At 47.6% G+C, this 22638-nt stretch overlaps 1 protein-coding gene across 1 annotated transcript in view; it reads left to right on the top strand.

The window, feature by feature from the left end:
* The window catches only part of KCNIP1 (potassium voltage-gated channel interacting protein 1), a 374830-nt gene that overhangs the window by 33432 nt on the left and 318760 nt on the right, over positions 1 to 22638 (top strand). The gene's annotated exons all lie outside the window — the stretch shown is intronic.

Here is a 22638-nt window from a genome sequence, read left to right as displayed (position 1 = left end):
TTTAAGGACCCACTGAGCTGAAGCTGGGAGTAGTGAGAACTCCGTGGTCTGGCTGGAGGGCCTTCCAGAGATTGTCAAAATAGGCTTTGGGCACATGGGCAGAGATTTGTTCCTGTCCCTAAGACAGATGAACACCAGCATTTGTAAGCAAAAAAAAAAAAAAAAATGCTTCTAGGTGTCACTCTGTGGATTTTGTAAGGATGAAAAATTGGCAGCAGAAACAAACTTGGATACAGAGCCTCTCCTAAGTGCCAGACACGATGCTGGAGGGTAGCACATCTCTGCCTCTCATTTCACTCAGTGACCAGATGAAGACACTGAAACTGAGGCTCAGAAGCTTGATGTCACTGGTCCCAGGCTCGCTCTCCTTTGGGGGCTGGAGCCAGATTCAAACCTGGGCCTCCCGAATTGCACAGCCTTGGCTGTTCCTGTTGACCCTGAAGCTGCTCTAAGACATTAACACTCACCTCTGTTGTAGGGTTGCCTGCCACCTGAAGTTCTAGAGGTCACCCCGAGTGCCCCTAACCCCAAGGAGACTGCTGCAGCCCAGCACCTCCCTCAGTCCTGCTCCAGCCACTGTGGGGCCTCCAGCAGGCATGAAGTGAGGGCCGAGAGCCACCATCCGGGCCTCCCCGACACTGTCTCCAGGCTCAGTGCCTTTCTCCCACCCCGTCCCTAATTGAATCGCACCACGTTTGAACAGGAGAGTACACCATTTAATGGGCATCACAGCACATGGGGGTCTCTTAAGGCCAGCCTTAGACCTTGCAGGCAGGTTGACAATGAGGGAAATAGATCTGGAATTGATTCCCAGAAGAGTAATTTTCCAAGGATGATCCTTGGTCCATTCAAGAGCCAGAAGAGTTTTCACAGAGCCCATGAAGTAATCCAGAAACACTGGCCCTCCCTTCTGCTCCCCTGGGGGAGAGATACACAGGGCAGCTGACTGCCACCACTAAGTATGACCAATGTGCTACTTACTCATAATGCACTAAATGAGTTATTAAGGGCTAAGCATTATTTGGAATTTATAAACAAACATCAACATTCTTCCTAAGGGTCTTTTCCTCTTGGAAGATGGGAACAGGCAAGGAAGGGGGTTTCTGAGAGCTCCCGCTGCACCTAAGTGAGCCACGGCCAAAAGGTGTACAAACCTCGCTCTCAAGGGCATGTGGAGGAAAACCCAGATCCTTTCAGGCTGTGGGGTTGTGTCTGACAGATGGCCAGGGAAGAAGGTAAGGAAATAATGGTGCTACAGCAGTCACATTGGTGCTTCACATTAGTATGGGGCACGAGATCACCAAACACTTTCTTGGACTCCAACCTTCCAACACTGAAGGTCTGCAGTAATCAATTGAGGTAGAGATTTTTCTACCCATTTTATAGAGGGGTAACTGAAGTTCAGAGAACTTAAATAAACTGCCAAGGCAAGTTACTTTGCCTCTCCGAGCTTTAGTTTGTGCATCTCTAAGATGGGGATAATCGTACCTAGACCTTGGTGCTTTGGGGAACGAGAGATCTACTAAGCCCCTCAACACATGGCGTGGAGATTGTATTTGTCAACATGCATCTTGTCCCATGTGCTCTTTTCACAATGAGACGTCAACACTAACCTACCAAGAGAGGCATTTATGTCTCCTCTTCAACCTGGATGAGGCTTTGGAACTGCCTCAGCCATAGAATGTGTCAGTGGTGCCACTGCGTGATTGCCAAAGCTAAGTCAGGACAGGGATTCTGTTTCCACTGGGCACGCTCTCTAGATGCTTCCCTTAGAACCAGCCACCGTGGTATAGGCAGCCGAGGCCACGTGTTCCAGCTGACACCCCCAGCCCAGGTCTCAGCCAACAGCTGGCATCTCTCAGCAGACGTGCACCAGTCTGCAGACAACCCCAGCCCCCAGCCCCCAGCCTGCGAGTCTCCCAGCTGAGGCCCCACACGCAATGGAGCAGAGACAAGGAGCTCCTCTGGGCGCTTTCTGAATTCCCCATTTATAAAATCACGAGCAGAATGAACGGATGTTTCATGCTACTACGTTTTGGGGTAAGTTGTTATGCAACCATAGTAACTGGCACACTGTGATTTAAAGGTGAGGGAGTGTTACTCTTCTTGGTACTTTAGGGAGTGTTATGGGGGAATCTAGAGATGGTTTATCGTATTACCACGTCACACATTATTGCACAAATGGAATAGAAGGGCAGTGATATAGGAGGGTATTTTTGGTTATTAAGCACCTGTTATGTGCCAGGGCAGCCAGATACCACACACATATGCATATACATATACATATGCAAGCACCGTACCCACACGCATTCCTCTCCACAATGCCAGCAAAAGACTTTGATCCTTCTGAGAAAGCAGAAGGCAAAGGGACCTGCCTGAGGTCTTGCCCCTAGCAAGTAGCATGATGGAGCTTGGATGTGAAGCTATGCCCACTGACTCCACAGCCCACCCCTGCCCCTGGTTGCCCCACGACTCCCACGAGAACAGTTTTCAAGAGGACCAGTGTTTATGACAACATCTGCTTCAGCTGCTTTACAAACCCCTCACCTCAGTCTACAACCCCTTCTAGATTATGCATCCACTTATTTATTTAAGCCCTTTGCAATCAATATCTATTCTCTCCCGACACTTGGAATAATAAGGCCCATAAATCAAATTGGCAACAGGCTCTTGAGCCCCTGCTGAGTGCACGCCCCTGGCTGAGTGCTACCGAGAAAGGATTCGGGTCACCTCGGTCCAGGCAGCTGAGCACCTACTACCTGGATGCTCTAAATACATCACCGCCCCGCATTGAATCAGACATGGGCCCTTCCCGATGGGAAAGAGATGTTGAATTTTTGAAAGTGCAAAAATGCAAAACAACAAAGAAAATGATGTATTTTAAGGGGGAGAGAGCGTAACAAAAGGCAGAGGAATTAACAGTGGAATGTTTCTTGGTAGCGTGTGGAAGGCCAAGTATAAGAACAGGAAAATTAAATGTCACTATTAGAAATGGCAAGACAAGACACGACAAAGAACACGATAAGGCTGTCCCCTGCGGTGTCCCCTGCGGTGCGAGGGGACACCTCTCTCCTTTCTCCTTCTGACTCCTTCTATCCTATTTTCCCTTGACCTCATTTTTCTTACTTAATGACAAGCTATTTTAGCTTGCGATGTTGTTAGCATAATTCTAACAATTGTTCCAATTGCAGCTTGAAAATCCTCTTTGAAACAAGGAAGAGTATAAATAAATAAAGAGTGCTCCTGTCTGAGCAGTAAGGTTGGGTTGTTTTATGTTTTTCCCCATTGCAAAATCCTCCCAACTCTGTAGAGAAGTTGGACAGTACGGAAGTGCGGGAAGAAGGTGAGACCCAAGGCTAAGGAGGCTTGCTGGGGAGAGCAGGTGTGTCCTTCCAGGCAGAGCCTCACACACGCGAAGGACACATTGCCCGCTCCTCCATACACATGCACCCCTGTCCTTCCTCCTGGGGAGCTCCTCCCCTTCCGTGGGATTCTATCCAGGGGAGTCCTCCTCCCCCTGTCCCCTGAGCCACCCTCCTCATCCTCCTGGGCCAGGTCTCCGCTTTGATCCAGCATGCTGCAAGCCCCGAGCACATCTCCCTCCGAGCACGACCTCTCCTCACGGTGTAGCATTTATTCATGAAGTGCTGCCTCTGTCAACGTGTCTCCCCACCTTGGTGCCAGCTCTCTGAGATCAGGGACTGGGACTGTTCTCGTTCACTGCCACATCTGTAGCACCCCGAAGAATAAACAGAGAATCTCAGAGGTTTGCTGTTGTGCTTTTGTATTTGGAGGAAGAAAAAAAAAAAAAAAAACTCTCGCTCTTTCATGTAACAGAACATTGCAATCTTTTCTCCTTGCCATAAAACATTTTCTCTAAAAAGGTTGTACAATTCCCGTTCTATGGCTAACCCACGATAGATTTCATGATAGCCGTGCAGTGGGAGATTCAGGAACAGTGCCTGCTCATGTGCGTGTGTGCGTCAGCCTCGGCTCATCGGTGTAGATTGTGTCTATAACCTAATGAGTATGAGGACAGCCCTAGGGGACAGGGGTGGGGGGACTATAGAAGTAGAAGACGCAACAGTTAGCAATTTCTAGCCCTGCACCAGGCCGGATTTGAACCTTGAAAAGAGAAAGAGCACTGTTGGGGCTTGTGGAGCTCAGAACATGAGCAATGCCACCTTCGTGGTTCTGCTCACCTCTGTTTAGCTGTGGCCTTGGGTGGTGACTCCCATACACAGCAAACTTGTATCAGCTCTTAAGGCAGCTGCAGCAGAGGTCGGGGCCCGAGACGCCTATGTGAGCCAGGGTCCCTTGGTGTGCAGGGTTGGCTCACACTGCCTTGTTTCGGCCTTTGCAAGCCAGTTGTTATAGCATCAGGAGCTAGAAATTCACGGCAGTGTTGGGAGTATTTACAGTGATGAAATATACAGACACCACAAATCAGGGCTTTTGTTTCTTTGGAGAGCTGGTTTACCAGTATACCAATTCAGAGGTTTCAAATTGGGAAATCTGGGGAGATATTTCTAACTGTTGACAAAGGCGTGGACAGGGAACCACAGGGAGTAGTGTAATAGCCCCGGATGAGGCAAGGGATCTGCATCCATCATCAGCAGGAGAGTGTCCTGGAAAGGTCATGCCCCAGCCTGGAGAGACCCTCAGAGAAGTAGCTTGGAAAGGAACAGCTGTCGTCACTCTCCTGGGACACTTCTCCCAATTCCTTGATGTCCCCTAGCTGACTCCACCTGGTAGACAGACAAGGAGCTCCTCACAGTGGTCCCAGTGAACAGCTTCCAGGGCAGGAAGCCAGCTGGAGAACAGGGCTGGGTGTGCCGGGGCACACAGATACCAGCCCATCTCCCTGCGTGTGTGGCTTTTGGGCAAGAGAACCAACAAGCAGGTCAGAAAAAAGCAGGTCTGAGGGTGGCATCTGTGACTCAAAGGAGTAGGGTGCTGGCCCCATATACCAGAGGTGGCGGGTTCAAACCCAGCCCTGGCTAAAAACTGCAAAAAAAGAAAAAAGCGGGTCTGAGCACATGGAGATGCCCTGGTAACCCCCAGAAATATATATGGGGGCCTGAAAGTTATGCAGCTAGGGCCCTTGAGCTAAAATGTTTCTGTGTCAAAATTAATGTTGCTGATTTGTAGCCGCTGGCTGGGTAGAGCTGAGAAAAGTTGGGTTCCACAAACAGTGCCTCATTAAATATTCTTCTCATAAAAAGTTTGAACATTTCTGATTAGTGCCTTAGAATAAAGGCCAAGGTTTCCAAACCAAAATTCTAGGGCAAAGAGTTTCTACATTTTTAGATTTTGACATGTGTTTCATACCTTTCTGCAGAATATTGGTACTAACAGCTGGTATCTGAGAGTGGCTGATTCCACATATCTTCACCAATACTTGATGCTATTGAATTTAGAAATATGTGTCGGCTGCACACAGTGGTTCACACCTAGCACTTTGGGAAGCCATGGTGAAAGGATTGCTTGAGCCCATGAGTTCAAGACCAGCATGAGCAGAGTAAGACTCCAGTGCAGAAAAAAATAGAAAAATTAGCTGACTGTCATAGCAGGCGACTATAGTACCAGCTACTCAGGAGGCTGAGGCAGGAGGATGGCTTGAGCCCAGGAGTTTTGAAGTTGCTGGGAGCTATGATGATGCCACTGCACTCTACCCAGGAGACAGAGTGAGATCTGTTGAGAGGGGCGGGGTAGGGAGGGGGAGGTGGAAGAAGAGGAAGAAGAGGGAGGAGGAGGAGGAGGAGGAAAGGGGAAAGGAAGGGAAGGGAAGGGAAGAAAAGGGAAGATGTGCCTTCTAGCTAAGTGAAAAATCTTCCATCCCAGTTTTAATTTGCTTTCCTTACATTCCAGGAAGATTGAACAGTCCTTCATATGCTCATTGGAAGCAAACTATTTTATTTCTCCCAAACTGTAATCAGGAGTAAACAAGAAGTCCACGTCCTAGACCTCTCTGACTCTTTTTTCTCTGACAAGCTTCAGGACCCCACTCTTCACCAGCTGCTCTCAGTGGCGACTGGCAGGACTGGCTCCCAGGTCCCGGTGACGCATCCTCTCCCAGCCTCTCAGCATCAGGGCAGGGGGGAACTTAGAGGCTACACACATGTTATTCTGTGAATGTCCTTTGCTGAATCCTAGCATATCAGCCTTGAAAGGGCTCTTAGAGATCTTCTAGGCCCACAGGATCACTTTCTGCATAAGTAATGTTTTCTGTTTACCAACTGATTGAGATAAGCTGTAGAGAATCTGGTAAGTACAAAGAGTGAAAAGGAGAAAATAAAAATCAGTCAAGGTCCGACATCCCAAAGAAGAAACAACTGTTGAAGTATTCCTGGGTTATATTCTGAAGAGAGATACACACATGTTCTAGTAACAAATCTGGGAATATACTACATAGTTTTAAATATGTTCTCTCTTTAAATAGAAACATTTTCCCATTTATGTAATATTATTTTATAAAGTAATGTCTCCTGGCTCTGTGTATTTTACTAATTATGCTGCGTTTAGGCTATTTCCAGAGTTTTGCTGTTATCAACTCTCCTCCTGGTGATCTTGAATGTCAGTCTCTGCTAGCTTCTCTGATTATTTCCCTCCAAAAGATTCCTAAAAGAAGGGATCAGAGCCAAAAAATATTAGCCTTTTAATGCCTTCTGCCCCATTTTCCCCCCTCTGGAAGCATAAGCTCTGATAAGATAAACACCAGTATTCTACTGGTGATCCATCTGAGCTCAGAGAGGTGAGGTGATTTGCCCAAAGCCACACAGCTTTGTTGGTGCAGAGACTGGAACTCAAACAAGTTCCTACAGCCGCTCGTGAGTGTCAGAACCCAGCCTGGAGCCCATGCCCACGATGCCTGTGCCAGATCCTTGCCTTATTCCTCTTCCAGAGATTATCTCTCCACCCATGAGAGCTCTCAATTACTGAGCGGCAACATGTGCTGGGCATTCTTCTAAGTGATTGAACTAAGGAATCTATCTCATTTGAGTCTGGCCCTACGAAGTAGTGACTGTTGTTACCAAAAGTTTGGCACTTGTCTCCCAAAGCCTCATCAGAAAAAGGACAAAAATTTTGAGGAGAATGGAAGCGAAGTTTATTACTTTGCCGGCAAAGGAGGAAAATGGCAGACAATGCTCTCCAATCCAAATTCCTGCTTCTGAGCTGAGCTCAGCGCTTTTACAAGTTCTGATTACACAATCCCATCTTGGGGCAAGATGATCTGTGGCCGCCGCAACAGTCTTGCGACCTCTGCCTATATTAATACCCTCTTCGGCTATGAGACCTTCGCCCAGACAGTTCCCTGGAGTTCTCTCCTGTGGCAGGAAGAATAAGGGACATTCTCTGGCCCCCCAGACCACTGGCCTGAGACAGGGATGCAGGTTTCATTTTCCAAAAAGTTGGGGAGATAGAAAATGATTTTGCCCCTTTTTCCCCCAGGCCCTTTCCTCTACAACACTGTGATTCTCCTCAGTTATACATGGGGACCCTAAGGCAAAAACAAAGTGTTTATGGTCCAGGATCACAGTGCTGGTAACGGACAGAGCTGGAACTCCGACTTCTTGTCTGAGCAGTATGGCCCACTAGAACATTCTGTGATGACAGGAATGTCTTATAAATTCTCAGTCATACAGCGACCTCTGGGTACCCATAACAATTAAGCACGTGGAATGTGGATAGCACGAGTGAAGATCTAAATTTTTAATTTTAATTACTTTAAATTTAAATAGCCACATGTAACTAGTGAGCCTGGTGGACAGACATCTCCAGAGCCTCTAGCTCCCCTGCTCCCTCCATCTCCACCTGCCTCAGGCACTACCTTTTCTTGGAGCTCAGCCTGGGATGAAACTCCAGATGGCCCTGCTGTTTCTGCCTCGCCTTGCTAACTCTGAGCCAGGGATTCAGGCTGCACCGGGACCTTGTGCTGTGTCTCAGATGGATCCTTCAGCTGCCTCCAGGGTGGGGGAGGTGGTCTAGGAGCCACCTCCTGCAGGTGCTCAGAAAGGCTTGGCAGAAAGAGGCGTTTAAAATCTCTTTTGTTACACGTTAATGAAAATGTACATCTGTCATCCATAAATAATGAGATTGTTCCCTCAAAGCTCAAGGTCTGCATTTACTCTCAGTGTGAATGCTGTTAGGAGCTTCACTAGAATCTTCTCTGGGAGTTAACAAGTTAGCTTTGAACTGTGCCTTCTCTTGGGGAGAACCATCTCCCGAGAGACCCTATCTCTTGGGAGGGAAGTATCGAGCCATAAAAAAATTGACTTTTTTTTTTAATCATCATTTATCAAGTGCCTTCTTTATGCTGAACCCTGTGCTGGGCCTGGCACGTACCTGACTCCTCGGCATCCTACAGCTGCTCTGACAAACTACCACAAACTGGGTGGTTTAAAGCAGCAAGAATTTATTCACAGTTCTGGAGCCCTGAAGTCCAAAATTGAAGTGGGGCAGACCCATTAATTCTCCCCCATTTCCCTGAATGCTTTACGGGTATCCAATCTTTTTAATTCTCTACCGCAAGTTAGAAAAATAAGAGTAGTCTTAGCCACACATTAAAGACGCAAACACTAATGAAAGCTGGTGAAAAAGAAAAAGGTCTGTGCATACTATCCAATGCCACAGGCAAGCAAAAGAGGCCTGTGCCTGTGGCTTAAAAGAGTAGGGTGCCAGCCCCATATGCCAGAGGTAGTGGGTTCAAAACCAGCCCCAGCCAAAAACTGCAAAACAAAAAAAGAAAAAAGCCTCAAATAATCTGCATGGAGCCCGGGGGCCGCAGGTTGGACATCCCTGCAGGAGGAGGATCCTCCCTTGCCTCCTCCAGCCTGAGGTGGCCCCAGGGTTCCTTGGCTATGGCCCCACCACTCTAATCTCTGCCTCCATCTTCAAGTGGTCTCCACACTCCTCCTCTTCTGCCGTGGCTTCTCCTCTCCTGCCGTGGCTTCTCCTCTCCTGTCTCTCACACAACTCTTACCATGGGATTTAGGACCCACTCAGGTAATCCAAGATGACTGCAAAATCCTGAACTTAATTATATCTGCAAAGATTCTTTTTCCTAATAAGGTCATACTCAAGAGTTTAGGGATTTTTAAGGCTGGGCAAGGTAGCTCACACCTGTAATCCTAGCACTCTGGGAGGCTGAGGTGGGTGGATTGCCTGAGCTCATAGGTTCGAGACCAGCCTGAGCCAGAGCAAGACCTCATCTCTAAAAATAGATGGACGTTTCAGCAGGTGCCTGTAGTCCCAGCTACTTGGGAGGCTAAGGCAAGAGAATCACTTAAGCCCAAAGAGTTTCAGGTTGCTGTGACTTGTGGTGCCACGGCACTCTAGCCAGGGTGACATAGTGAGACTCTGTTTCAAAAAAAAAAAAAATCCCAGGGATTTGGAAATGGACATACCTTTTGAGGGGCCACATTATTCAAGCCACTATACTCATCCTGTTAGGGTAGGTAAGAAAGTGAGATGTGACCAGAGGAGGTATGAAAAGGACCACATGAACAAACGGGGTGCCGAGTGAGAGAGCACACTCAAGGCAAGGGTAAGCGCCACCAAAGGTGAGGGTGAGAAAAGTGAGACGTGAGGAGCAAAAAGGATAAAAGAATGGAAACAATGTAAACAATGGGATGCTGAGAACACACTAGGACAATGATAAACCACAGGAAACATAAAAGAAACAACACAGGACACACTAGACATTATGGTTTGCTCCCCTCCCAGTGACCTTCAGCCCTGTAACACATAGGGGCCTAACCACATAGAGTAAAAAGCTCTCCCTGCCTGACAGCCAGAAGGAAACAATATCCCCAATGGAGAAGAGAAGAGAAAGGAAGGGAAGGGGAGGGGAGGGGAGGGGAAAAAACATTATGGAAGAAAAAAGCCCAGAGAGGAAAAGGAAAGATGACACAGAGACCCCGGTGGCACAGTCTGCTGGGACGTGTGTCTACTCCCACCTCATTGGGAGTATACTATCACTTGCTGATTAGAAACCCAATAAACCCAGGCCATAATCGGCTCAGGCATGTGCCTGCCCCTCACCCCTTTAAGAGTGAACTTTAATAACTTGCTGTTTCCTTCTTCAAAAGTGTCTCTTGCTTTCTTAACAAGATTTCTTAACCTTATTTCACCCTCCTAACAACCCTGAGAGGGAAGTGAGTGATCTTGGATGAACTAACTGTGGCAACGACCCCAAGATTTTAAGGGCTTTCCCAGTAGCAATGCATTTCTCACTCATGGGAAGTCCAGGATGGATGTTCATGCTTGGGACTCTCCTCTGGGTGGTTGCTGAGGACAATAGTCTCCTTCTATCCTACAGCTCCAGCCACCATCTTGTGTCCTTGGGTTCACCCTGGAGTTATACAGTTGGTAGTCTGGGCACAGGAGGGGCAGAGGGAGAAAGTGAATGATTGAGCACCTGATACATAAACAAGTTGGCATGCATTACTGATCCTCCCATCCCATTGGTGAGGACTAGTCACATGGTCCACCCAGCTGCAAGGGGGCCTGGGAAATGTAGTACCTGAATGAGCAGCTGCTTCTCAGCATGAGCATCACACCTTGATGGGGCAGAGGGGAGCATTGAACTTGGTTGGTCACCTGGCCACAGCCACCACAGTATCATTCATTCACTTATTCCTCATATATATAATCCATTCTTTCACTCACTTATTTTTCAGGAGAGGAATTTGAAGCTCAGAAAAATTAGATGATTTGATCAATATCACAGAGCCTTTGAGTCATAATTCAGTAAGTATTTATTAAGAGTTAGATTGATTAGGTGCCCCTGTTTTCGTGTAGGCTTGTTTTGTCACCGGATTTTACACACAATATGTTACTTCTCTGTGTGTGTGCCAGGAATAGTGGGGTAGGATTCATTTACCTGGCCGCCCTGATCCTTCCCCATGCCCCAGATAGTGCTTTGCCTTTGACTCCCAGCCCCTCTCCCCTCTTCCATCTGTCTTTCCACAGAATGGGTAGAGAGAGCTAGGGTTGGCAGGAGGCAGAGAGGTAACACAGATATAAGTGCTGGGGGAGGGGGGGTGGCAGAAAGAGAGAAAGGAAATCCATGTGGGCCAGATGTCCTAGAAAATTTTCTTCTGCTTGACACATGAGAGATTTTGGAGCAGCTGCAGTAGGGAAATTCAGAGGAAAAATATGAGAAGCATAATTGTGAATTATGAATGTGATTCCCTTTTTAATTTGTTTAAATTGCTTTGGTTTGCTGGATTGTTCTCTCAACTGGGGCTCCATGTAAAGAGACTAGGCTATGGGCAGTGTGATCACAGTTCAGTTAGTCCCGGGGGAAGGCCCTGTTTACTCCCCTTTCACTCTCAAAAGTGTCTCAGTTTGAACAATAAGTCAAGTGGCCATCTTCACTTTGGGAGGTACTGGCTTTTGAATGTGTAGGACAAGGACAAAACTCCTCTGGGATGGGGGCTGTGACTAGTTCATCTCTGACTGTGCAGGTGTAGTTCAGCCCTAATGCATAGTAAGTGCCCAAGAAATGGGTGCAGGAGGCAGGAAGGAGGGGGCTGTAGTTTGAGTTTGACAGGTCACACTCCAATGCCAGCTGCATCTTGCTAAGCTGGCTGTGGTTCCAGAGCTCTTTGAACATGGTGAAGCCATGTTAACCCCTGGTGTGGAGATGCCAACACTGCATGGACAGTGGATGCCACAGGGATGCAGAGAGAGGAGATGTGGTCCTGCAGGAAACAGCCCCCAAACTTCCCACTTCAGAGAGTCTATGAGGAAGAGGCAGCGTGGACTTGAGGACTGCCCTCCAGAACCCACTGACCCACTCCACCCCAGGGTGGGACCCCGGCTTAAATCTCCTCCTGCATCTGCTGTGGGCTGGGGATTGATGATGAGGTCCTAATTCTAAACACAGACAAGCCAGAGGTTTGAATGATAAAGCTCTCCTGAGAGGAAAAGTAAACTTCAATTTTCACTTTTAACAATGTGTATTTATTTTTTATTGTAAATAGTTTAAACATACCTTAAAATTTTGAAACAAATAAAAAATCATCTGTAATCCCCACCAGTAAATAAATGTACTATGCGCATTTTGTAATCTTCGTTTTTCCTTTGTAAATCGTGTTTCTGTACATCATCATCGTCATAGACTGGGGTGTGAATGATCCATGGCGGCATGACAAACTACCCCAAAGTTCAGCAGTAGCTCATGATTCTGCTGGGTTGTTCCTCTGGTCTGGGCTAGAGACGGGGCTGATTTCAGGTGGGCTGACTCACGGATCTGCAGTCACTGGCTCGGGATGGCCTCCTGTCTGCTGGCTGGCTACTCTCAGCTGGGGTCACAGGTGCGTGACTGTGCCCTGTGTTTCTTAGCAGGCTGAACAAGCCTGTTCTCATGGGGATGAGCTCCAGGAGCAGGAGAAAGAGCGGAAGCTACAGGTGCTCTTGAGGCCCAAGCCTGGGACTTGCATTATGTCACTTACAGGCAGTCTGTTGGCCCAAACAAATCACAAGGCCAGCCTGGATTGAAGGGGGCAAGGAAAGCTTTCCTCTTCTCTTGATGGGGGACCTGCAAAATACTGTGCCCATTTTTGTAATCAACTGTGACTGCATGAAGTTTTGAGTTCTCCTACTTTCTAATTTTTTCTTGCATTATAACCATTTTACCTTATTAATCCAAAGCCTTCATGATATTATTCTTACTGTCTGCATAGCGGTTTGATAGTAGATAAGCTGCAGTTTACTAAAGCATCTATCAGTTGTTGGATATAAAGGTTACTTCCAGTTGCCCCAGTTATAATTAAGCCTGTACAGAACATCTTTATGCAGACAGTTATTTTTGTGATTTTGGTTGTTTCCTTGAGATAGGCTCCATAAGTGGAGCCAACGAAGAACAAACGTTTTTACCATTCTTGGTGGCTATTGCCAGATTGCTTTAGTAAACTCCAACCACAGAGGGAAGGAAGATTTTCAGCAGAAATCTGAATGCAAGCATTCTCATGGGACCTCCCGGTTTCCCCTTCTGCAGGCAGCTGGAAGGGAACACAACTGCAGACCCTTCCTTGGGCAATAATTAGCGTCTGTGCTCGCTGTCCTCTGAAGGTCAGTTCTGTGGTGGACTCAGGCCCTGGCAATCTTTTACCTTTTGTCCATCAGAGACTAGACAATGAGTGTCCCCTGGTGATGCTAACACCTGTACCCCAAGCGGGGAACAGATGGCAGCACAGATGAAGTCCTGTCCCAGGATGGCTCTGGCCCCTCCCATGGCTGTGTACCAGCTCCTGTTCAATCATGAATTCCAGGTGACTCTCACAAAACTTCACATGATTGGCAACACCGAGGTTGATCCCACGTGCAGGTGGACAGAGCGTAGAGGTAGTAATACCTCTGCCCTCCTGGCTTCCCCCGAGTTTGTCCTCCCAGCCAGAGAAACCTCTTCTGCTTCTTCGAAACTTACCTGTCTTTTCATCTTCCTCTTCAGTGCCTTGTGGTTTTAAAACCCAGGCTAACTGATCAGATAAACAATTCTGTCCATGGTTCTGATGCTTTTCTTCTGGATCACAAATTTAGAGTTTCTAAATATTTTTAGGCCGTAACATGAGAGGAATTGGGTCTCATAAGTTGGTACAAGAGATGTGGGGTGTGTTCATGAGAAATTACAGGTACTTGGAAGGGGCTGTCTTGAGCTCAAAGGGACTGGTACTCGGGCAGATAAGGGAGAGTTTGTGTGAATAGCATTTGAGGTCACAGGCTCTGGATTTCAACACGCCCAAATGCATCCAATTCTGGCCTTGTAAATGTGGCCAGGTCATCTAACCTTTTTGTGCCTTGGTTTTTTTCATGTCTAAAATTGACATAATAATTCATAAAGAGTTATTGCAATGATCTTGGCAATAAATGGCAAGTAGTAATAAACCCATGTGTTGAATTTAAAAAGTGACCAGGGCATGAAGAGGTAAGTGGCTTGTTCAAGGCAGCACTGCCTGAAAGTTGGTCCCTCTCACCCAGAGAAGCTGCTTCTCAGTCCTCCCACACCAACATCCTTCTCTTCTTGCCATTCAGCCCCCAAAGGTTCAAGCGTCCTGCAATGGCCTTCAGGGCCCTACAGAACCTGACCCTCTCCCATCTCTTCCTTCCCTGAGACCCACTGCCACCAGGCACCTACTTTGTTTCTCCAATGCCCCCTGTCTACTCCAACATCGACGGTAATGTTTGCTAATATCGTTCATTTCCCTGCCATTCTTCAGGCCTCCTCTTAAAAACTCCTTCTTCCGGGAAGCCTTCCCTGACCACTTCCCAGCCCAGACAGACACCCTCTTGTGGGTTCTCATAGCACACACATGTCTCCTGTCACAGTCACGCCTGGCCTTCGAAACTGCTGGTTTTGCCATCTCCATAACAACCTGTGAGGTCCCAAGGTAGGGGTTGTGGCTACTTGTCCCCTGTATTATCTGCAGCTCCTAGCACCGTGCTGGGTACATCATTTCCACAAGAAATTCTATGGAAATTAATGATCCTGTTTGGTGGGACGGCATGGGGAGGGCATACCATTAGAATATCCTTTTTGTCTTCCCTGCAGGCCCCTTCCTGAGTGGGAGTCAGGTGGGATACAGTCCTGGGGCAGGAGGCAGCGCTGAGTCTGCCCCCGCACGCACCCATCTCCCGGCCTTCTCATTTCCCCATCAGCCTCTCCTGCCCAGATTTCTCCACCCACTGCCAACCTGCCTCCTCTGATGTCTCCTTGGTGGTCTCAGCTCTCAAAGACTTGCCTGAGGAACACCAGTCCTGCCTAAGATGACTCTCTGAACCTAAGACTTGGGGAAACTCTGCATAATCACAAATTTGTTTGACTTCCATGTATTACTACTTTGGAAATCAGCATGCATCTTAGACTTGATGTATATTTAGTTGGCCCTTGTATAATACAGGTGTTAAGGGCACCATCTCCCTGGGCCTTTGAAAATTCGTTTGAAAAATTCCATTGAAAAACATTTGACTTCCCCCAAACTTAATGACTAATAGCCTACTGTCGACTGGAAACCTTACCAAAATAACACAAATAGTTGATTGATACATGTTTTGTATGTTATATGTAGACACAAGCACCATGTTCTTATAATAAAGTAAGCTAGAGGAAAAGATGTTATTAAAACCATAAGGAAGAGAGAACATGTTCTCTATTCACTGAAGGGAAGTGGCATCATAAAGGTCTACACGCTCATTGCCTTTACACTGAGTGGGCTGAGGAGGAGGAAGGGAACTGGTCTTGCTGCCTGGGCAGGGGGGCAGGAGGCGCTGGGGGAGGCAGAAGAAAATCGAGGTGTCAATGAACTTGTGCAGTTCAAATTCATGTTGTCTGAAGGTCAATTGTATACATATTAAACTCCCAAATGTTTATTTCCTAAGAAAGTAGTCATTAGATAAATGAATCATCTTGCAATCAATAGCATCTTGCAATTAAGGAAATGTACAATGGAAAGTTTCATGTGGGTTGCAAAAGTAAATGTCCTGAGAAGTCCTGCAGGAAAGGAACAGAATGAACAGTACTCAGTCAAACACTTCACAAATCAAAGGTGACCGCTGAACATTTTTCAAAAGATACATTAACACCCCAGGGAACTACATTTCTACAAAATGCACTTCAAAAAGCATGCTTTTCAGTGTTTATCATTTTAGTTTCTCTTGCTATTTTGCATTTGCTGGTCTTACCTTCGGAGCTAGACCACATATTTCCTGAGGGCAGGGAAAACTTTACAGACATCACAGATAGGACAAGTGCCCACTCTGAAAATACATCACCTTCTTTCTCAGGCTCCTAACATGTCATAGTGGTTTTAAGGAGGTATAAATTACACCATTGCTTGAAACATTGCCCCATCCTCCATACGGCAGTGAAAGTGACCTTCACTGGCAATGACATCTTAATTAGGGAGGTGGACTTCAAAAGTCATGTGCTGTGTCGAATCACAACTTGCTCTGCTGTGTGACTTCAGGCCAGTTGCTTAGTTTCTATAACCTCAACTTTCCCATGGGTCAAATGGGAAGACAAATAGTTTCTAGCTTCTAGGAAAGAGTAAGGGCGATGCTATGAGTCATGCACTTAGAATAACTCCTACAAAAATTCAATGCTAGTTCTTGTCGTAGCCATTGGGTTGTTAGTGTCATCCTGAAATTCCCCTGAAGTCAGTGGTGGATGGTATAATTGGAGAGAGGAGAGGTTAGAATTATTGGCTGGCAGAAAATTACTACAGAAGAGGTTTTTGGATCTTGTCCTCAGTTAAACAGAACAGGGCGGCTGGAGGCAGATAACGCCCAGATCCTGGTCTGTAACGAGCTCTCTCACACATTCCATGACCCAATGAGCTGTGTAACTCAGTAGGAGCCGAGCATTTGTGCTTTCGGAGGGTGTGAGCAGGGTTATCCCACACTCCAAGTCAGGCAGCAGAAAACCTTACAGAACCACATTTGTCCCTCTCTGCTTCCAGAACCTGCAACTTGTGTGAGACACAGAGAAAACAGTCAAAGTCCAGAGAAAAAGTAGTTCAACTCCACGTGCATCTGGTCAGGAGAGGAAGGAAGCGGCATCACTGAGGGCTCTTGGTTTGGTTTTGGTTGATAGTTCTTGTTGGGATAAAGAAAGAATGTATTATAAATGTCCCCCAGCTTCTAGAAGAACACTTTTTCAGCTGTCACTGTAGCCAAAAAAAAAAATCTCAGCTGAAAAAAAAAAAGAACACACAGAAAAGGAAGCTGAGCGAAGGCTCAGTCACAAGGTGGATCTTTGTGTGCAAGTATTTTAAGTAAAAATGAAGGTGCTGGTGGGGACGCTGCTCTTCCCTCCTGGAGCAGCTGGTCTGAAGGTGTCACGACAGCCCCGATTTGCTTTCTCTCAGGAGCCTGTTCATCTCTCCAGGGGCTGGGGAGGCAGGCCTAGGAGCAGAAGGTGAGGCTGGCGGGGCAGGGGCCAGTGGGGGAGAGAGTCTACTTAGGCACCCAACAATCAGTGACTGCTCATCTTCAGACTCAGGTAACTGAAGCATCCAAGGTCATCCAAGGTCCCACAGGAGGTAAGAGATGCATCTGGGGCACAGACGGAAGTCTGTCTGACGCTGGGGACTGCCATTCCTTTTCTCCTGTGTCCTTCCCTGAAACTGAAATCTCAAACTTGACTGCGTTATCAGTGCCCTCTGGCTGGGAGTGGATTTCGAATATACTTACATCCATAAAGAGACTCCCCTAGAACCTACCTTCTGGGTCTTGAGACTTCAAAAAGTTGCCCTGAGGGCTCAGATCTGGGCTCTCAACAAGTGTATAGTCACCTGTCCTGTTGCTTCTGTAAGCGCAAATCAATGAGGTTGGATGACTTCTCCATCCTCCAGCTCTGCTCTAAGGGTAAACCCTATAAATAAGCTCCTATAAATAAGGCGGAAGTATGCAGGGGTTACACACACAGTAACCCGTGTGGTGGGGCTCCTTCCAGAGCCAGTGTGGGTTCCATGCTCACCTACACTCCCAGGTACTCCCAGGTACGGCTGGGTGGATTACACCCCATGCAAAGGATCCAGATAGTAAGGGCCAGGAGGCTGGCACCCAGCCTGTGCCTTTCCCACTCTGCCATGGTTCCCTAGGCCTCCACCCAGAACAGGATGTCTATGTGAATTCCATAAAGGAGTCACCTGGGCCAGCCCTGGCCTTGCCTGCTGCTGCTTAGAGCTGAGGGGGGGGTTGGTTGAGTTGCAGAATCTCATTGCACCTCAGTATCTTCACCTGTAAAATGGGGGCAAAGATGTATTTCTCGTCTGGGTTTCTGTGAGGGTTCAAGGGCTTAATACCCAGAAAGCACTTGGATGGGTGCCTGAAGCCTAGCAAACAACGGCAGGCAGGAAGTATCCAAAATAGTCATATTGGTACTTGACCAGCACTTTCAAAGGCCAAATTGGAATCTACCGTGTTTTCTAATTTTATGCGCTTCTGCTCTAAGCTGCCACGTGCCCCTCAGGAGGCCAGGCAAAGCCACCACTGGGCCCAGCACTCCCCCAGCCATCCTGGCCCGTCCATCTGCCCGGTATGGCCACCTGGGTCCCTCACACCGGGACTGCAGACACAGTACAGGTGCCCCTGCCTGCCCGTCTGCACTTGGAAATGGAAAACAAAAACTGGCTCTTCTTTCTCTTTTTTAGCTCCTCTTCTGTTTGGGACCAATTAAAAGTAAGGCACTTTAATGGGCCCTATGGAAAGGGAACTGAAGTGGTTTCCCCAGGCTGAGTTCTAAGCACAGAGGTCAGGGTGGGATTAATAAGGATACTATAAATGCCAACCACAGCCGCTATCTCTGTGGGCAAGTGCTCTGGTTTGGGGGGAAGGGAGAAAATTAAATTAGAATGGGAAAATGTAAATTATTTGGATCAGGATAAAAAAGAAGATATTAAGGAGTCTGAGTGAATCTGCCGGAAGGATTTTGAGGGTGGCTCAATGAAGGTGCAGGGGCCCCACACAGAGCCACGTGTGACTCCCCACTTCCACCTTGTAATTCTTCCTGATGCCCCGCCAGTGGGTTTTTAGTGCTCTTCTGGGATGAGAGATGATTGTATTGGTCAGATTTTCCTTCAAACTAAATATGGATGGTCACCCACCCAATAAGTGTTAAACTCCTTCTCTGTCACAGACCCCAGCAGGTACTGTGAATTCAGAGGGAAACTAAGCCTGCTCTGTGCTGCCCTCAAGGACCACCCAGATGTGCCACGGGGCCCAGGAGAATGCGGTGCTAATCTCCTGCAGCTTTCTGTGGACCCGGCGGGGTGCTAGAGCTTCTCATAGCATTTGCTCCCTTCTTTTTTTGAAACAGAGTCTTACTATGTCACCCTCAATAGAATGCTGTGGTGTCACAGCTCACAGCAACCTCAAACCCTTGGGCTTAAGCAATTCTCTTGCTTCAGCTTCCCAAGTAGCTAGGAATACAGGCACCTGCCACAAAGCCTGGCTATTTTTTTTTGTCATTGTTGCAGTTGTCATTGCTATTGTTTATCAGGCCTGGGCCAGGTTCGATCCCACCTGCCTCAGTGTATGTGGCTGGTGCCCTAACCACTGAGCTACGGGCACCAAGCCTGCTCACTTTTTTCTCGTGGCATCTCCTCTAACCCTGTTAGAAGGTAAACAGAATTATGATACCCATTTTACATATGAGGAAGCTGAGGCTCCATGACGTGAGGGGACTATCTTTGGCCTTCAAAGACCAAGTTCCCATCCACCATGCCAACAGGTATTCTGTTGTACGTGTACATATGGGCACTGGCTGTCCAGTAACCTGAGATAAGCATTCCTGGAAGGCTTCCTGGAGGTAGCGATACCTAGTAGAATAATAAAGGAAAGGAATGCCAAGCCAAGGAATTTGAATTTTATCAAAATTTGTTTTCTTTTTTGGGCAGAGATGAGATATAATCATATCCTCAGCAGACTAATACATAATAAGCAGTGACTAAGTGCCAGATAATCCAGATAATTATCTAGGCTCAGAGACAGTTGGAGAGATTTAATATAAGATGCAGTCCCTGCCCTCTCATGGCTTCTATCTAGTAGCAGAGATGAAATGTATTTATTTATTCATTTTTACTTATTTATTTTTTTGAGACAAGAGTCTCACTCTGTCACCCTAGTAAAGTACTGTGGCATCATTGTAGCTCACAGCAACCTCAAACTTTGGGGCTCAAGAGATCCTCCTGCCTCAGCCTCCCAAATAGCTGGGACTGTAGGCGCCTACCATATCTGGCTAGTTTTTCAGTTTTCAGTAGAGATAGGGGGTTGGGGGGGGGTGTTCTCACTTTGGCTCAGGCTGGTCTTGAACTCCTGAGCTCAGGCAATCTTGGCTTCCCAGAGTGCTAGGAATACAGGCATCAGCCACTACACTCTGCTAAATTTATTTAAAAAATACTGTGTGCAGCAGTGCCTGTGGCTCAAAGGAGTAGGGTGCTGGCCCCATATGATAGAGGTGGTGGATTCAAACCCAGACCTGGCCAAAAGCTGCAAAAAAAAAAAAAATACTGTGTGAATAAATGAATGAATGCCAAGTGCCAAACACAAGGCAGTGACTACACAATGTGGAGGTGGCAGGAGGGAGCTGAACGGACTCTGGGGTGGTCAGGGAAGGGAATCTTACTGGGGAAACTGGACAGACTCAGAGGGAGAAACAGGGAAAGCTCCAGAGAGAGTTCACCTTCAGGGCTGAGGCCCAGTCTTTGGCATTGTGGGGTTCCCAGTGCTGAAGCAGAGCCTGCCATAGCAGGTAATGGTGGGCGCTTACTGAATGAATGTTGGATCGAATGAAAAGACGGTGTAAGGGAGCAACTGCGGGTTACAGGGACCACTGGCTACGGAGCCTCTAACCACACCAACAGGGGTAGTCCACTTATCTTGTGGCCCCACCACCAAATTAGCTTTCTTAGCTTTTGGTTTTTCCAAGGCCTGCAAGCATCCCGTCATCTGTTGGAGAAGCAAGCCGACTCTGTACAGGGGAATAGCAAGAAAAACCGGGGAGAAGTTGGGGGCGGGGAAAGCAAAGGTGGAAGCCTTGCATGACAGGCCAAAAGTTTAGCGATTTGGAGGCAGCCACTGGGATGTCTGAACTTTGGAGCAGCAACAGGTAAATGATTGGGGAAAGACTAATCTGACTCTCTGAGGAGGAAACCAGGCTAAGTGTTTCCAGTGTATAGTGTTTCCAGGTATAGGAGAAGATTTCAGGAAGTAACTTCTGCTATTTAAAATATGCAAATCTTTTCATTCAGAAATTTGACTTCTTTCTGGACATTTGCCCCAAGGATATCATTGAACGAGTCCAGAGAAAACAAAAAACCAAAGGAACCTAAAGCCCTTTCCGGAGCTCCTGCAGGCGGTGGAGGGCAGAGAAAGCTGCGAGTGGCTCCCTCTAGCGGTGCAGGGCACGGGGAGCCGGCGGCTCCAGCACCCGGACTTCCTGCCTTTTTCCTGCTGTGGCTCAGTTCAGGGCCTCTTCACCGGCTGTTCCCTCTGCCTGAATGCTCTTCCCCCACTTGGTCATGTGCCTCAATCCTTCTCCTCTTTACTCAAATGCCCCTTCTCAGTAAGACCTTCCCCGACCGCCCTATTGAGAATTTCCTGCACTTCCTGTTTCCACCACACACCTGCCACGCCAGGCCGCGGCACCTGTTACCATCCGACACCCCGACCCATGCACCGGCTAGAATATCAGCAGTGGAGGCCACAGTTGCCTGTTTTGCACAAAGGCTGAATCCCCATTACTAAGCAGTGCTTAACGCTAAGTATGTGCTCAGTGAAGTTAGAGAAAAAGGAACAACGTGGGAAGATGTGGGCCTGAGCCCAGGGAGCAGGCCAGGAGAGCCTTGCTCCCTGCAGGCCGGCCTCCAGGAGGCTGGCCCGGGTCTCTCAGGGCCCTTCTGGCCTGAGTCAGGAGGCACAGCTGCGATGATGCTTTCTAACTAATCACAGCTGGCTTCGGCTCTCAGTGGGGTCATTTCCTGTCATAATGAAACCTTTCTAAACATAGCTACCCCAAACCAAATGTCACAGTGCTTACACCACAGCTGTGTTGTACGGGAAAGGGACTCTAGGCCTCAAGTCAGAAGAGATGAACTCTCATCTAAAATACCCACCAATATTTCTTTCCTGGGCACGGCCTTTCTCTTTTCTGAGCCTCAGCTTCCTCTTCTGTAAAGTGGGAGTAGTACTAGTAACTATGTCCCACAGTGTTGTAAAAAATCCAGGAATTAAGTGACATCAGAGCTTTTTAGAAGCCGAAAAGCACCACATATGATTACGTGAGTGAAGAGTGGGAGAGTGAAGTGTGGGAACAGAAAAATGGGGACACTTCCCAAAGTTAATTCCCTAAGCTTAGGACCACCCCCTCAGCCCCGCCACCCAGCCAGAATTACTGATGCCCATGTGATGCTCCTTTAACCTCATTTTCCTTGTCTGCAGAGTCTAAGTTCAAGTAGAGGTCTGAATTGTCGCAGAATTTCCCAGGGGAGAAGAACCTTCTAGATACTTTGTTTTTAGTTATTTTGTTTTATGCTGGTGCTTGAGAAATCGTGAGGAACAAGGAAAGAGATGTGGCTCCGGGGCTGAGCCCTGCGTTACTTAAGACGCAGAGATGGTGACAGCAGGGTATGGGGAATGAAGGGTTCAGGAAAGTGTTTCCAGCCCTACCTCGTTGCTTCATGCTGCCGGAAATGTTCCCTTCAGGAACTAGGAACTGACAGTGAATAAATAGGGGGTGGACCCCATACCACACAGTGTCAGCCTTGAGGCTCAATTTATTCCCCACCTGCCCTCAGGTCCAGGGCTCCCATTTCTGTCATGTCCAGCCCTTTATACATGACTTTGATAGACAACTATATACAAATGGTGTCTTGGCTGCATGCTTGGCTTCCTGGCCTGCTAAGGGACAGGAGGACAGGGACCCTCTCAACATAGGCTTTGCTCCACCTTCCACAAGCCCAGCCACCCCCTGGGATGTGTTTTCACAGTGAGAAAGAACCAAAAACACATCACCTGACTCAGAGCCCATAGAGAAATCAACAAGCCATTTATGATTCCTGCAAGTTCCCTTAATCTTGTCTAACTGAATCTGCTACTGTTCCTGAGTAGAAGTTTAACAAAAAACCCATGACA

Source organism: Otolemur garnettii, unplaced genomic scaffold (genome assembly GCF_000181295.1).
Source record: "Otolemur garnettii isolate 467f Iridium unplaced genomic scaffold, OtoGar3 scaffold00003, whole genome shotgun sequence".
Taxonomy (NCBI): Eukaryota; Metazoa; Chordata; class Mammalia; order Primates; family Galagidae; genus Otolemur; species Otolemur garnettii.
This window is presented reverse-complemented; position numbering and strand designations above follow the sequence as displayed.